Below are 16,345 nucleotides of genomic sequence, written 5' to 3'. Positions count from 1 at the left end.
GCCACCTGGCCAATCCATTTCCTTGGGGGCCTTCCTCCCTTTCTCTGACGCTCCACCCTACCAAACATGATTTCCTTCTCCAGCGACAGATCCCTCATTACAATATGTCCAAAGTATGAGAGACGAAGTTTGGCCATTCTGGCCTCCAAGGAGCACTCTGGCTGCACTTCTTCCAACATGGATCTGTGTGTTATTTTGGCAGCCCATGGCACTTTCAATATTCTCCTCCAACCCCATAATTCAAAAGCATCACTTCTTCTACAGTCTTCCTTATTCACTGTCCAGCTTTTGCATGCATACGAGTTTATTGAAAACACCATGGCTTGGGTCAGGCGCACCTTAGCCCTTAAGCTGACATCTTGATCTTCAACACTTTAAAAAGGTCTTGTGCAGCAGATTTGTCTAATGCAATACGTTGTTCGATTTCTTGACTGCTGCTTCCTTGAGTGTTGATAGTTGATCCAAAAAGAATGAAGTCCTTGACAACTTCAACCTTTTCTCCGTTGATAAGAATGTTGTTTATTGGTCCAGTGGTGAGGATTTTTGTTTTCTTTATATTGAGATGTAATCCATACCGAAAGCTGTGCTCTTTGATCTTCATCAGTAAATATTTTAAGTCCTCTTCACTTTCAGCAAGCAAGGTTGGATTATCTGCATGTTGCAGGTTGTTAATGAGTGTTCCTCCAATTCTGATGCCACGTTCTTCTTCATATAACCCAGCGTCTCAGATTATTTGCTCAGCATACAGGTTGAATATGTATGGTAAAAGAATACAACCTTGTCACACACCTTTCTTAATTTTAAACCATTCCATGTTTCCATGTTCTGTTTGAACAACTGCCTCTTGGTTTAGGTACAGATTTCTCATGAGCACAATTAAGTGTTCCGGAATACTTATGCTTTGCAATGTTGTCCACAGCTTGTCATGATCCACACAATCAAAAGCCTTTGTGTAGTCAGTAAAGCACAGGTAAACATCTTTCTGATATTCTCTGCTTTCAGCAAAGATCCATCGGACATCAGCAATGATATCTCTCATTCCACGGCCTCTTCTGAATCCGGCTTGAACCTCTGGAAGTTCTGTGTCAGTGTATGCTTGCAGCCATTTCTGTATTAATTTTGGTAAAACTTTACTCACATGAGAAATCAAAGATATTGTCCAATAATTTCCGCATGCCATTGGGTCACCTCTCTTTGGAATGGACACAAATATAGATCTCTTCCAATCAGTAGGCCAGATAGTTGTCTTCCAAATTTCTGGGCAGAGATGAATGAGTACCTCCTGTGCTGCCTCACTTTCTTGAAAGATTTAAATTTTTATTCCATCAATTCCTTGTGTCTTGTTCTTGGTCAATTCCTTCAATACACCTTGGACTTCCTCCTTCAGAATCATGGGCTCTTGTTCATATTCTACCTCTTAAAATGGTTGAACATTAACCATTTCCTTTTGTTACCGTGACTGTTTGTATTCCTTCCATCTTCTCCTGATGCTTTCTCCATCATTCAATAATTTGTCCAATGAATCTTTCAATAACGAAAGTCCAGGTTTGAGTTTTTCTTCAGTTCTCCCAGCTTGAGAAATGCTGAGTCTGTTCTTCGTTTTTGGTTTTCTGACTCCAGATCTTTGCACATTTTGTTATAATATTTGGCTTTATCTACTTGAACTGATCTTTGAAATTTTCTGTCCAGCTCTTGTACCACCTCATTTCTTCCATTTGCTTTTGCATCTCTACGCTGGAGAGCAAGTTTCAGTGTCTCTTCTGACATCTATTTTGACTTTTTCTTTCTTTCTTGTCATTGAAAATATATATTCCTTTAAATGTCCAAAGGGCACATTTTGCAAGCCAGTCTTCTGCTTGCATGTACACTGCTTTTCTAAGTCCATGGGCCTATAGTTCTCTGCTGCTCTGTCTCTCCAAGCCATCCCCTCTGCCACCATCTCTGTTGTCGCCACTCTTTTGTTTAGGATCCCATGCTGTTCTCATGTTCTTCCCTCTTAATGGTTCTAGCATCCTCTGTTCCTGAAATGACAGATTAACAACTCCCCCTTTTTAGTGTGGCGCTCTGGGTTAATGCGCCAGACTGCAAAGCCATTTGAACTGCAAGGTCGGCAGTTCAAGCTCACCAGCTGCTCCTCAGAAACCCTATACAGGGTCGCTATGGGTCAGAATCGACTCGATGGCACTTAGCAACAACAACAACTTCTACATTTATAGTTGTGACAATTGCCATTAGTTCTGATAACAATAACTCACAATTGAATCATAAAATCCTATCCCCATCATCACCAGTCCTATCTGGGCAAGAGGAAAACTTCATTGGCTCTAACTTTACTTTTAAACATATGTATGTGTGTGGTTTCTTTTAAGGTTTTTTATAGAAGATCGTGTAATCTGTCAATAGAGAATAATTTGATTTCTCTAATTTGGATGCCTTTTCCGTAGTTTCTTGTATAAAACCTGTGGCTATGCCTATCATACTATGTTGAATAGAAGTCATGAAACAGACATGATTGTAAGGAAAAGTTGTTCATCATTGAGAATGATGTTAGCTGTGGGCATTTCATATGGCTTTTATCCTGTTTAGGAAGTTCTCTTCTTATTTAATAAATCATTAAATGTTTTTAATCATAAAAGGGTGTTGGATTTTGTTAAACACTTTTTCTGCATCATTTGAAGTAGATGATCATGTGTGTTTTTTCTTCATTCTATTAATATGATATATTACATTGATCAATATTCATATGTTGAAATACCCTAGCATTCCTGGGATAAATCAAACTGGGTCCTGTTGTGTAATATGCTTTTAATATGCTGCTAAATTAGATTTGCTAGTATTTTGTTAAGGAATTTCTGCATCTGTGTTCATAAGGGATATTTTACCATCAGTTATTGTATGTCCTATAAGCCAAGAATAGTTTATACACTTCAAAATTCCTTAAAAAAAAAAAAGAAGAAGATTAATACACAAGAAAATCATTGACTTATCCTAAATGCAGTCCATACAGTCTTAGCCATTATTACTATGAAATTGTAACCTAAGGTGTTCATGTTTTTTGAAAGTTTTTTTATTGTGAATTGAGTGATAGTTTACATGGGAGAACATCAGTTTCATACTCATTCTGTCATATTTCGTTTCACTGCAATAATTACAGCCCCCTCCTTGCATCATCACATCATCATTCAACAAACAGTATTTTCTTCTATTCCCTCTGGTTTTGGCTTTTTTGGTGGGTTGTACACAAAAATGCTCAGCAATATATAATCACTCAAACAACCCAAGGGCACGTTCTGCAAGTCTACCTCCTGGCTGCCAGCACACAGCCTTTCTCTTTTCTTGAGTCTAGAGTCCTCTGCTGCTCTATCTCTCCATGTCCTCATCTCTGCCTCCATCTCTGGAAGGTGTTAATTTTATAATGTACAGTGTTACAGTTTTGCTTTCTGTATAGAGTCCCTTCCTCCATGAACTCAAAATTTAAATAAACAAATTAATAATTAAATTCACTCTGAAAGCAAATCTGTTGAAGTTTCAGGATACAGTTGTTTTGTTAAACTTCAGTTTTAGAGTTGACTTTCTTTTCTTACAAAGTCATAGTTTGTTGATTTGTTAAGGCATTATGAAATAGAATTGTATCAGAACAAGGGTTCTTGAAAACAATATGGTAATATGTGTATATGTCGTTGTTGTTATGTGCCATGGAGTCGGTTCCAACTCATAACTACCCTGTACAGGGTTTCCGAGGGTGTAAATCTTTATGGGAGCAGAAAGCCTCATCTTTCTCCTGAGGAACAGCTGGTAGTTTCGAACTGCTGACCTTAAGGTTCACAGCTCGATTAATAACCACTACACTATCAGAGCTCCTTAATATGTATATGTAGGTAGAGAAAATTTGACTACTATGACAATATATATGTTGTATTTATTGTTGTTAGGTGCCATCGAGTTGATATGGACTCACAGCGACTCTATAGACAACAGAATGAAACACTGCCCCATCATGCTTGAGCCCATTGATGCTGCCACTTTGCCAATCCATTTCACTGGGAGTCTTCCTCTTTTTCTCTGACCCTCCACCTTACCAAACATGATATCCTTCTCTAGCGACTGGTCCCTCCTGACAATATGTCCGAAGTATGAGAGATGAAGTTTGGCCCTCCTGGCCTCCAAGGAGGACTCTGGCTGCAGTTCTTCCAACATGGATCTGTTGGTTCTTTTGGCAGCCATGGCAATATAAATGGGTTTCCCTAATCTACAAGAGATGTGTTTGTATCATGCACATTCCTAATGTCGTAACATAGCTGTGCTAGGTAAACAGGAAGTTAGAACTGATCCATCCTTGGGAATTAAAGAGGTTTCTCTCTCTTATTTTCTCTTCTATTTGGCTTTGTGTCCCTGTGTCTACACCTTACCTTCTTTTTAAATTTTCTAATATTTATGGCCCAACCAATTATATACTGTCCATTTCCTTTCTTTCATTTAATAGCTATCACTTGTGTTCAGATATAGAGAATATCAGAAGGAAGGCCACCATTTGAAATTGCAAGGGAAAGCAAGCAAAGCATCTTTCCATTTTATTGCTTGTTAGCAATGAAATGCATAGTGTGTAACTATCTTTTACTTATTCATACATTCCTTATTATATCAAATAATTCTGTGTAACCACAAATCATTTGTCAGGTGGTGGCTTGCATGTTGCTATGATACTGGAAAGTATGCCACCAGTATTTTAAACACTAGAAAGGTTTCCCCTGATAGACAGGTTTCATTGGAGCTTACAGACTAAAGACAGACTAGGAAGAAGGAGAGGTGGATTACTTCTGAAAGTTTATCCACTGAAAATTTTTGAATAACAGTGGAACATTGTCACATATAGTATCAGAAGATGAAAACATTATAAATAGCAGTAAAACATTTGCAGATATAGTACTGGAAAATGAGTCCCTCAGGTTTGAAGGCACTCAAAATACTATTGAGAAAGAGATACCTCCTCAAAGCAGAGTTGGCCTTGATGTTGTGAATACAGTAGAGCTTTTGGGACATCATTTGTTGATGGGCACAACTCAGAATGAGGAGAAACAGCTGTAAACTCAATTAGTAATGGAAACATGGAATGTGCGAAGTATGAATCTAGGAAAATTGGAAGTTGTAAATAATGAAATTGAACGGCAAAAATATCAATATCCAAGCCATCAGTGAACTGAAATGGACTGTATTGACCATTTTCAATCAGAGAGTCTTTTTTATTTACTATGCTGGAAATGACAACTGAAGAGGTATGACATCACATTCATCATCAAAAAGCATACTTCAAGATCTATCTTGAAGTACAGTGCTGTCTGTGATAGGATAATATCCATATGCCTACAAGGAAGACCAGTTAATACCATTATTATTCAAATTTGTGCACCATCAACGAAAGCCAGTGAAGATGAAATTGAAGAATTGTACCAACTTCAGTCTGAAATTGATCAAACATGCTATTAAAATGCTTTGCTAATTACCAGTTGTAAACAAAGAAAAAGGATTAGTAGTTGGGGAATATGACCTTGGTAATGAAATGGTGCTGGAGGTTCCATGATAAAACTTAGCAAGACTAATCATTGAGTTTTGAGTTATGGTGTTGGAGGAGAATATTGAAAGTGCCATTGGCTGCCAAAAGAACAAATTGATCTGTGTTGAAAGAAGTGCAGCCAGAGTGCTCCTTGGAGACCAGGATGGGCAAACTTCGTCTCTCATACTTAGGACATATTGTCAGGAGGGACCAGTTGCTGGAGAAGGATATCATGTCTGGTAAGGTGGAGGGTCAGAGAAAAAGAGGAAGACCACCAGCGAGGATTGGCAAAGTGGCAGCATGAATGGTCTCAAGTGTGACAACAATTGTGAGCTCTCTAATTTTCTGGTCCTCAAGATGGTGGATCAAGTAGACGCGCAGTGAGGAGCTCCATCAATAACAACACGGAATACCGGGCCATGCAGGCTTGGAATGATACACATATAAAGGAATATTTGGAGGATTGGAGGGCTTACAGCTAGGGGAATTTGTGGGAGAATCAAGAAATCCATTGTTTTCTAATTCAAGATGCTCAGCTATTTCCGGAATCATCATCTTGGGAGAGAACATATTGATTGTATCAGGATTGGTAACGAAATTTAAAGTGACAGTTTCAACGTAAACCCAAGCGACCATCACTCGTCTGTCTGTCGTGCTGTGGTGGCTTGAGTTGCTCTGATTCTGAGGACTTTGCCACCGGTATTTTAAATAACCAGCAGGGTTACCCATGGTGGACAGGTTTCAGATGAGCTTCCAGACAAAGACAGACTAGGAAGAAAGAGTGATGAACTACTTCCGAATCATTAGCCACTGAAAACCTTATGAATAGCAGAGAAACACTGTCAGATACAGTGCCAGAAAATGAGCCCTTCAGGTTGGAAGGCACTCAAAATGCGACTGGGGAAGAGATGCCTCCTCAAAGTAGAATTGACCATGATGACGTGAATGGAGTTAAGCTCGTTGGAGAAAAGCCCACAGAACCTTCATTTGCTGATGGGGCACAACTCAAAATGAAGAGAAAAAGCTGTAAACATCCATTGAAAATCATAACGTGGAATGTACGAAATATGAATCTGGGAAATTAGGAAGTTGTCAAAAATGAAATAGAACGCATAAACATCGATATCTTAGGCATTAGTGAGCTGAAATGGACTGGTATTGGCCATTTTGAATCTGACAACCACATGGTTTACTGTGCAGGGAATGACAAATTGAAAAGGAATGGTGGTGTATCATCGTCAAAAAGAACATATCCAGATCATTCATGAGGTACAATGCTGTAAGTGATAGAATAATATCCATGTGCCTACAGGGAAGCCCAGTTAATACCACTATTATTCAAATTTATGCACCAACCACTAAAGCCAGTGAGGATGAAATAGAAGAATTTTACCAACTTCTTCAATCTGAAATCTATCAAACATGCAATCAAGATGTATTGCTCATTACTGGTGACGGGAATGCAAAGGTTGGGAGCGGAGAGGAAGGACCAGTAGTTGGAAAATATGGCCTTGGTGATAGAAATGATATTGGAGAACGCATGATAGAATTCTGCAAAACCAATGATTTGTTTATCTCAAATACCTTCTTTAGACAGCATAACAGACAACTATACACATGGACTTCGCCAGATGGAGCACATAGATATAAAATTGACTACATCTGTGGAAAGAGAAGATGGAAGAGCTCCATGTCATCAGTGAAAACAAGGCCAGGGGCAGACTGGAAAAGACCATCAATTACTCATATGCAAATTTAAACTGAAACTGAAGAAAATGAAAACAAGTCCACAAGAGCCAAAATATGACCTTGAATTTATCCCACCTGAATTTAGAGATCATCTGAAGAAGAGATTTGATGCATTAAACACTAAAGACCGAAGACAGAAGAGTTGTGGGATGACATCAAGAACATCATACCTGAAGAGAGCAAAAAGTCATTAAGAAGACAAGAAAGAAGGAAAAGTTAAAAATAGATGTCAGAAGAAACTCTGAAACTTGCTCTCCAGTGTAGAGATGCTAAAGTAAATGGAAGAAATGAGGAGGTCCAAGAGCTGAACAGAAAATTTCAAAGATCAGCTTGAGAAGACAAAGCCAAATATTATAATAAAATATGCAAAGATTTGGAATCAGAAAACCAAAAAGGACGGTGTTACCACGCTTAGCATTTCTCAGGCTGGGAGAACTGAAGAAAAAATTCAAGCCTCGACTTTCGTTATTGAAAGATTCTCTGGGCGAATTATTGAATGATGCAGAATGCATTAAGAGAAGATGGAAGGAATATATAGAGTCACTGTACCAAAAGGAAATGGTTAACGTTCAACCATTTCAAGAGGTACCATATGATCAAGAGCCAATGATACTCAGGGAGGAAGTCCAGAGTGCATTGAAGGAATTTGCAAGGAACAAGGCACCAGGAATTGATGGAATAAAAATTGAAACCTTTCAAGAAAGTGAGGTGGCAAAGGAGGCACTCACTTATCTCTTCCAACAAGTTTGGAAGACAACTATCTGGCCAACTGATTGGAAGAGATCCATATTTGTGCCCATTCCAAAGAGAGGTGACCTAATGAAATGCGGAAACCATCGAACAATATCTTTGATATCTCAAGCGAGTAAAGTTTTGCTAAAGGTAATACAGAAATGGCTACACTCATACATTGACAGAGAACTTCCAGAGGTTGAAGCTGGATTCAGGAGAGGCTGTGGAACAAGAGATATCATTGCCGATGTCCGATGGATCTTGGCTGAAAGCAGAGAATATCAGAAAGATGTTTACTTGTGCTATATTGATTATGCAAAGCCTTTCGATTGTGTGGATCATGACAAGCTATGGACAACATTGCGAAGTATGACTATTCCAGAACACTTAATTGTACTCATGAGGAATCTGTACCTGGACCAAGAAGCAGTTTTTTGAACAGAACATGGGAACACTGAATGGTTTAAAATTAAGAAAGGTGTTCGAAAAGGTTGTATTCTTTCACCATACTTATTCAACCTGTATGCTGAGCAAATAATCCCAGAATCTGGATTCTATGAAGAAATATGTGGCATCAGGATTGGAGGAAGACTCATTAACAACCTACGATATGCAGATGATACAACCTTGCTTGCTGTAGAGTATCGGGTTTCTGAGCCTTTAAATCTTTGTCGGAGCAGAAAACCTCATCTTTCCCCTGTTTAGTAGCTTTGGGGCTTGTCCCACAAACCTTGTGTTTCACAGTCCAGTGTTTATCCCATGGAGCCACTATATTTCCTGAGTTTTGTAATAGTGTGGTAGTGGTGGTGTGCCGTCAAGTCAGTTCCGACTCATAGCGACCCAGTATCTTTAGGGGAGCAAAAAGCCTCTTCTTTCTCCCTCAGAGGGCCTGGCAGTCTTGAACTGCTGACCTTGCATGAAACCTACTATACTATCAGTACTGTTAATAAAGGAGACCTTTATTAAGTTCTTCTACCTCTTAAGGAATATTATTGTCTCTAACAATCATTTGAAGTCCTCGTGTGTCACTGTGAGTTAATGCACTGGACTGCAAAGTCGGTTTGGACTGCAAGGTCAATGGTTCAAGCTCACCAGTTTGCTCCTTGGAAATCATATGCAGGGTTGCTATGGGTCAGAACAAACTCAGTGGCAATTAACAACGATAACAATCATTTATGAAATTTGTTTCTAAGTAGTTTTTTAATAAAAATAATTACTAAATTGGGAAAAGAGGTTTTTAAAAAATATCACTTATGATTAGTTGTATTATAATAACCTTTCAGGGATTAGCAGCAAAGGTATGGAGCTATTTGGAGATATGCCATGACCCAAGTGTAGGATTATGGAGAGTATTCTAATAGTGTAGAAGGTGGGATTGTGAGGAGGAGAAACTGCGATGTGGAGGCAGACTCAGTAGCTTCTATAATGTCATGTTAAGCAGCAGGAAAGCCTGAATCAGGCAATAAGTAGACATGAAAAGAAGATGATGATGAAAATATAAGTAATGGATAGGAATTTTAAACTGTTTGAAGTGGCCTTTTTGTAGGTCTCCAAATATTAAATAGCAGTGATTTCATATGGTTGCACGTGATAATTTTTTCAATTTGTGTTGAAAAGAGTAACTCAAATATTAACATTTTGAAAGGTAGAAAAACACTGAATTGCTGTGTTTTTTAATTCTAGCAAGAAATCAGTGACAATATCTTGGAAATTTTTTTATGGAGAATGTGGATCTGCTTTCCAATATCTTAATCCACAATTCTTTATAGAATTCAGCTCAAATTCCATTTATGTAAAACTTTTACTTAACAGAGGAGATTGGAAAAGTCCTTCAGGATAGGAGTGGATAGAGAACTTCTGTATTACTAATTGGTCAGCAACCTTTTGCTTTTGTAGAATGTGTTGCTGAGTTCCACAAAAAATCTAGTAAGGTGTGGTGCTAATTAAACTATTGATAAGAATTGATTTGAGGAGAGAAAATAGTTGTAGCCAAAATGGAGGCAGGAGCTATACTTCTAAGTGATTATCGCAATTACAGCGTATTCTAACGAAACCTTGTAGAGAAAAGTCTAGTCTGCAGTGCTGTTTTGTCTCCCCCCTGCCCCCCAACAGTGGTTTGAAGACATGTATGGGAGAAACATTCTATTCCCATAAAGATTTACACTGTCAGAAACCCTGTGGAGCAGTTCTCTATCCCATAGGGGCAAATGAGTCAGAAGTGATTAGATGGCAGTGTGTGTCCAGCCATGAAAGCTTCACCTTCTGACTGGATCCTATGGATAAATTGTAGAGCTCTGACTATAGGTCCCCAAATTACTCCTTGCTGAGTTAAAATGTGATTCTTTTCTAAGTGAGTTCCTTTTAAAAGGCTAGACTAGGGAAATGGTAAATAATAGGCTTATAAGAGGGCTTTTTGAGTGGACTGGTAACCTCTTTTCAGTGACCTTAACCTGTTATTCACATTGGTTGTTATTTTATGTAATTTTTCCCAACTAAATATAATTTTGGATTCCTCGTTTTAACCATAGGGTAAGTACTCGACCTCAAGGGCGGTTTGAACAGCAAGGTTTGTTGTTGTTGTTGTTATGTGCTGTGGAGTCGGTTCCGACTCATATCGACCGTTTACAGGGTTTCCGAGGCTGTAAATCTTTACGGGAGCAGAAAGCCTCATCTTTCTCCTGTGGAACAGCTGGTAGTTTTGAACTGCTGACCCTGAGGTTCGCAGCCCGATTCGTAACCACAGGCAGTCAGAATCACCAGCTCCTCCTAGGAAATCCTATACAGGGTTGCTAGGAGTTGGAACTGACTCAAGGGCATGTAGCAACAGCAGCAAATATAATTATACTGCTTTAGAGCAGGAGTCCTGGTGTGATGCTATAGAATAAACAAGTATGGTAGTGCAAATCCACCAGCTACTCCTTTGAAACTTTATACAGGGTCGTTGAAACGTGCAAGAAGAACAGTGAACCAATCTGATAAGTCTTTATAGCCCTTATTTTAAGGTAGCTTGTAAAATCTCATATTTTAAATATCTTTGATTTTAAAATAAAAACCAAGCCTGTATAGGGTTTCCAAGGAATGGCTGGTGAGTTTGAACCATCAACCTTACGGTTCATACCAACACTACAGTCCAGAGCATTAACCCACAGCTCCATACCAGGGCTATTCAGTCACTTATCTGAAATCCATTAGGGAATTAGGTATGTTTTGGAATTCACAATTCTATGGATTATAGGAATGTTAATGTGATGCATAGTCCATATATTACAGACCATCTCTAGTGAAGGCAGAGCCCCACAACCAAACAAATATTCTTGATGAAAAATGTATGGGCATTTTGTTTGTTGGCTAAGTGAAGGCTATAAATAGCCTTACATCAGTTCAAGTCAAATTTTGTTGCCAAATGAGTTTGTGTCAAGGTTTGTAAGGAAATTGCTTTTGATTTCCAGAGATTGTGGGCATGCAACATATGTTTGTGTGCTGGTATATTTGTAGAATTTTTTTTTCACAGTAAATTTTCATGATCAAGGGAAAGCGCATTTTCAGTTTTGTTAAATATCGCCAAATGTCCTTTGATAGGGTTGTGCCATTTTCCATTCTCATCAGCACGGTGCATTGAACTAGTCTTCCCTACAGTCTACCAGTGTATGTTATCCAAATATTGGACTTTTGCCATAAGTAAACATTAGAATCTCATTGCAGTTTTACAAGAAACATTCATTTTTTACAAGGAATTTATTTATTTTGAAGGGACATCTTTGAAGATGAAGAATGGCAGTTCTTACGGCTTTGTGCATGTTAAAAACTGTATTATAGTGTCTGGAATTAATTAAGTCAAAGTTGGAATCACTGCTTTGCTTTCAAATGGAGCCCTATTGGTACTGTGGTTTAGACACTGGGCTGCTTAAGGCAAAGTGTGCAGTTCAAACTCACAAGCTGTTCCACTGGGGAAAATGAAACTGTATTTGCTCTGGTACAAATTTACAGTCTCAGGAACCCTACAACAGATCGCAGTTAGTTGATATTGGCTTGATGGCAGTGGGATTGGTTTTGTTTTTTAGGGATTGCTTTTCATGGGTTTGGTGACTTTGGACAAATCACAAACTTCTGAGCCTGTTTTCTTTACCACATAGGACCCAGCACATTTTCTTCCTCTGTGGTTTATTCAGCAGAAGCTTTTTCCCTGACAGTAGATGTTGCTGTCAGGAAGTGACCTGTTGGATGTGTACCACAAATCACTGACTTTACAGGGCACTGCAGGAGGGGATGCATCCTGGAGATATGATTTTGCAAAACTCTTGGCGCTTTTGACTTTTTCACTGGGCGATAAGTCTTGTTAAGTGTATTTCCAGTTTCCTGTGCTTTATTTGAAAGTTGACTTTCTCACCATCATTCCATGTTTGTGTGAATATTCCATTTTCTGGCAACTTAAATTGTATGTGTGTATTAAGGAGTCCTAAGGAGCTCTCGTAGTGTGCTTACAAATCGGGCTGTGAACCTTAAGGTCAGCAGTTCAAAACTACCAGATGTTCCATGGGAGAACGATGAGGCTTTCTGCTCCCGTAAAGATTTACAGCCTCGGAACCCCTGTACAGGGTCACTATGAGTCGGAACCAACTCCCTGGCACATAACACAACAACAACATTAAGGAGTACTGGTTTGGTGCTGTGGGTTAATGTGCCAGACTGCAAAACCGTTTGAAATGCAAGGTGGGTGGTTCAAACTCACCAGCTGCTCCTCGGAAACCCTATTAAGGGTTGCTATGGGTCGGAATTGACTCGACGTCACTAAACAGTAACATTAAGGAGTCTAGAAGGCAATACAGAGTCCAGATTTATCCCACATAATTTTACTCCCAGACTCCAGAGTAATACGTGTGCCCCATGTAATACTACTGTGGAAGTCCAGGTGGGTATATTCACACTGTTGGCTAAGTAAAGCAAACAAAAACAAACCCAGTGCTATCAAGTTCATTGTGATTCATATAGGGTTTCCAAGGCTGTAAATCTTTTTTTTTTTTTTTTTTAACTGTAAAGAAGTAAAAAGAATGTAAGTAATAATGCAAATATAATGAAATTTAATGAAATCCTGCTTTTTTTCCCCTCAGATAGGATTTGTGCTAGAACACCAATAAATACAAACTTCCATGTTAAATGTTAGAGTATATTGTTGTTCTAGCCCAAGATGCTCCCAAATTGTCCTAAAACTCATTTTTGCATTTGGGTCTGTATACTAGTGATTTCTTCTGTGAAACATCCTTCTTCGAGACTCTGATGTTGGGTTCCAATTTTTCCCCAAAGTCTCAGTTTAAATATTGCCTCTCCAGATACCTGAACATCCAGATAGAGCCTCCATCCTTTTTTCATTCCGTCAACTTGTTTTATTTTCATCATAATCGTTAGCACCACCTGATATTTTTATGGTTGCTGATTTCCTGTCTCCCCTGCTAGCATTTAAGCTCTTTTTGACTGGGGCCTTATGTCTTTAGTACTGTGTCCTAGGGCCTAGGACAGTGTCCTGTTTTCTCAATAATTGTAGAATGGATACAGTATTTCATCCTTTGCATTTGTACTTGGTGGTGCCTGAAGATGCTCTTCCCCTCAGCCTTCCTTTATCTGGTTTGCAAACTCCTATTCATCTTTCAATGTGCTGTTCGACTTAGGAAGGAAGATAATACATACAATTTGATTTCATTTGGAAACTAATAATTATTCTGATTGTTTTGTAACATTTCCAAAATTCATTGGCTTCGATTACGATTTTGAAGCCTAGTTTGGATGTTTGAAACTCACTCCGCACCCCCCCACCCCCCGCCCTTTGGATCTATAACAGGAAGGAACTTTCCCCAGCCATGTTGCTTTCTTTGTGTTAAAAACCTTGCTTCTTTGATATTTCTATGATTGTTACTTGTTTTCTCTCTCAACATCAAAGGATTAGTGTTCTATATACTCATACCTCAGTTGTTGAGTAATACTGTGCACTTTAGAGACAGCCTAAAGAGAAAAAAAGTAGTTACATAAAACCAGAAAACTATACCATTTAGAAATAAAGCTCCCCATGCCATTGCTCAGGTGCTGCAGATGTTTGAAGATGGTATCAGCACATACCATATGTGTTAGAAAATAAAAGGGGTAAGGGCAGGAGTTTAAGGAATCAGAAAACCCAGAACTCTGAATTTTCTCTTATTGTCAGTTTAAACAGACATTGTGTCCTCATTTTAATATGCAGTTATTTTTGGTGTTTATATGTTTTATGTTTTGATCACTGTTCAGTATTTAAACTCTTTCAAATGTGCAAAGATTAAATGTTTAATAAAAATTGCTTGTTGTTTTCAACATCTGTGTTCAGAGAACAATGGCCCACTGGAGTGCAGAAAGCTTGTAAAGTTTTCAAATGTATTGAGAATGACAGAAAGTTCAGTGAAGAGTTTGCTTCCCTCATTACAGAACTACTTCTGTGGCTGCGATTACACTAAGAGCATCTTTAATTGCTTTAAAATCTGAATGCATGATAAGAATGGATTAATTTGATTTTTCTGTTACTACAAGTAGCAGATGGTTTATGTCTTAGGAATGCTCATGTTGTAAAATGAGATCCCCAGCTCATCCGTGATTGGTCACTGTTAATGAAGCATGCTGTGCTGATTATTGATTTAGAAAATGAGGATGACATGAGTATTGTGTGTGTTGCTGTAATAAATTAAAGAGGAGTATTTTAATAGCCAGCAGACATACACCTTAAATAACATGAAATATTTGATTTTCTATTCAGGTGGTCTCTGCCCTGTCAAACTAATTTTATTGTTTATTAAAAAGATATACTTTTATAGTTTCAGCTAACAAGCAGATGGTTGTCTTTACTTATTTCTGTTTTGTATTGCTGTATGACCGATCAGATGCATGTTAGGAACCCAAATTAGCTTGTTGTCTGCAAAGCAATGGTGTAGTCATTGGAGAAAATTCTTTGCAGGGTGTGTATGTGAGTGCCTGCTTGTATACACACCCATACTTCTCTCTACTGTTTTTCTACTGTCAAATCCTCATTTATTTTGGAAATAAAGCTATACACTAAAAGTTTTTTAAAATAATTGTAGCTGATTTTCCAAATAAATTTTAAAATGATGTATGTGTAAAGAAAATACTTGGGATATTGCATTTGTCTGCTGTAGACAATTTCATAAGAATACTGTTGTAGATTTATTGGCATATCTTGTTACAGCACATAGTAAAAATCAGGATAAGGACAATTTACAGGTATTTTTGCTTAAAGATTTATATGTATCTGGTATTTGGTGATGTCCACAGATATATATGTGCTCGGTCTCTATGGTAAAACACTATTTTGTAAATTGTGTTAGGTGAAGTATCTTATCTTTACTTAAATGTCTCCCATTTTATTCCCCAAAGGCTAGATACTCGATTTTATTTCAAGCACTAAAAGTATTACTTATACTGAATTAAATATTTTTGAAGTTGTTCCAAGATGTTTTCTGTTTTAAAACCATCTTAATTGTGGCCATGATAGATACATTACAAATTAAAGTGCCTTTGTGTATGTACACTCATATTTTTAAAATTTCTAATATTTGTTGAATTCTCTTTTACTGTTACAGATATATTTCAGTTCACATGGATATGGTTCAGTATTATTTCATAGTGATTTAGTTAACTGAATTTTAGGCAGTGATATCAAGATTCCATAGTAAATTTTAAATGATCACGTTTTAAGCTTAAACCTTAAAACTCCTTGGAACTCAATTAAAAAAATTACTTCTAAACACTCGACCTCAGGGTCAGTTTGAACTCACCAGCCACTCCTTAAAACCCTATACAGAGTCACTATGAGTCGGAACCAACTCGGCAACAATAGTTCCAAATTTCCTTGGAAAGGAGAGATTGTATTAAGAGATTTGTTTGATTGATATTCATGAAAGCATTCTCATTCACATTAGATTGTTTCATCGGAAGTTTTGGAAAAACCAACAGAGATTGGAAAGTAAAATTAAACAGATTGTGTTTTTTATATGACCAACCTTAATGTTAAAGGAATGTAAAAAACCATTCTGCAAACACTGTCTTTATGTAAGAGTGAGGTACAACCTGTTACATATTTATGGAATAGTTATTGTGTGAATTTTCTATTTTAACATAAAACAAACATACTATATTATATGCTTGTTTAACCTATTAGCTGTTATTGTCATCATCATTTATTATAAGGAAAACTCATTAAAGTTACCAGGTGGTTGTTGATTATGTGTCGTGGAGTCAGTTGTGACCCAATACAGAGTTTCTGAGGCTATAAATCTTTAC

Source organism: Chrysochloris asiatica, unplaced genomic scaffold, assembly GCF_000296735.1.
Source record: "Chrysochloris asiatica unplaced genomic scaffold, ChrAsi1.0 scaffold00267, whole genome shotgun sequence".
In the NCBI taxonomy this organism is placed as follows: domain Eukaryota; kingdom Metazoa; phylum Chordata; class Mammalia; order Afrosoricida; family Chrysochloridae; genus Chrysochloris; species Chrysochloris asiatica.
The sequence above is the reverse complement of the archived record's forward strand: the minus strand, read 5'-3'. Positions refer to the sequence as shown.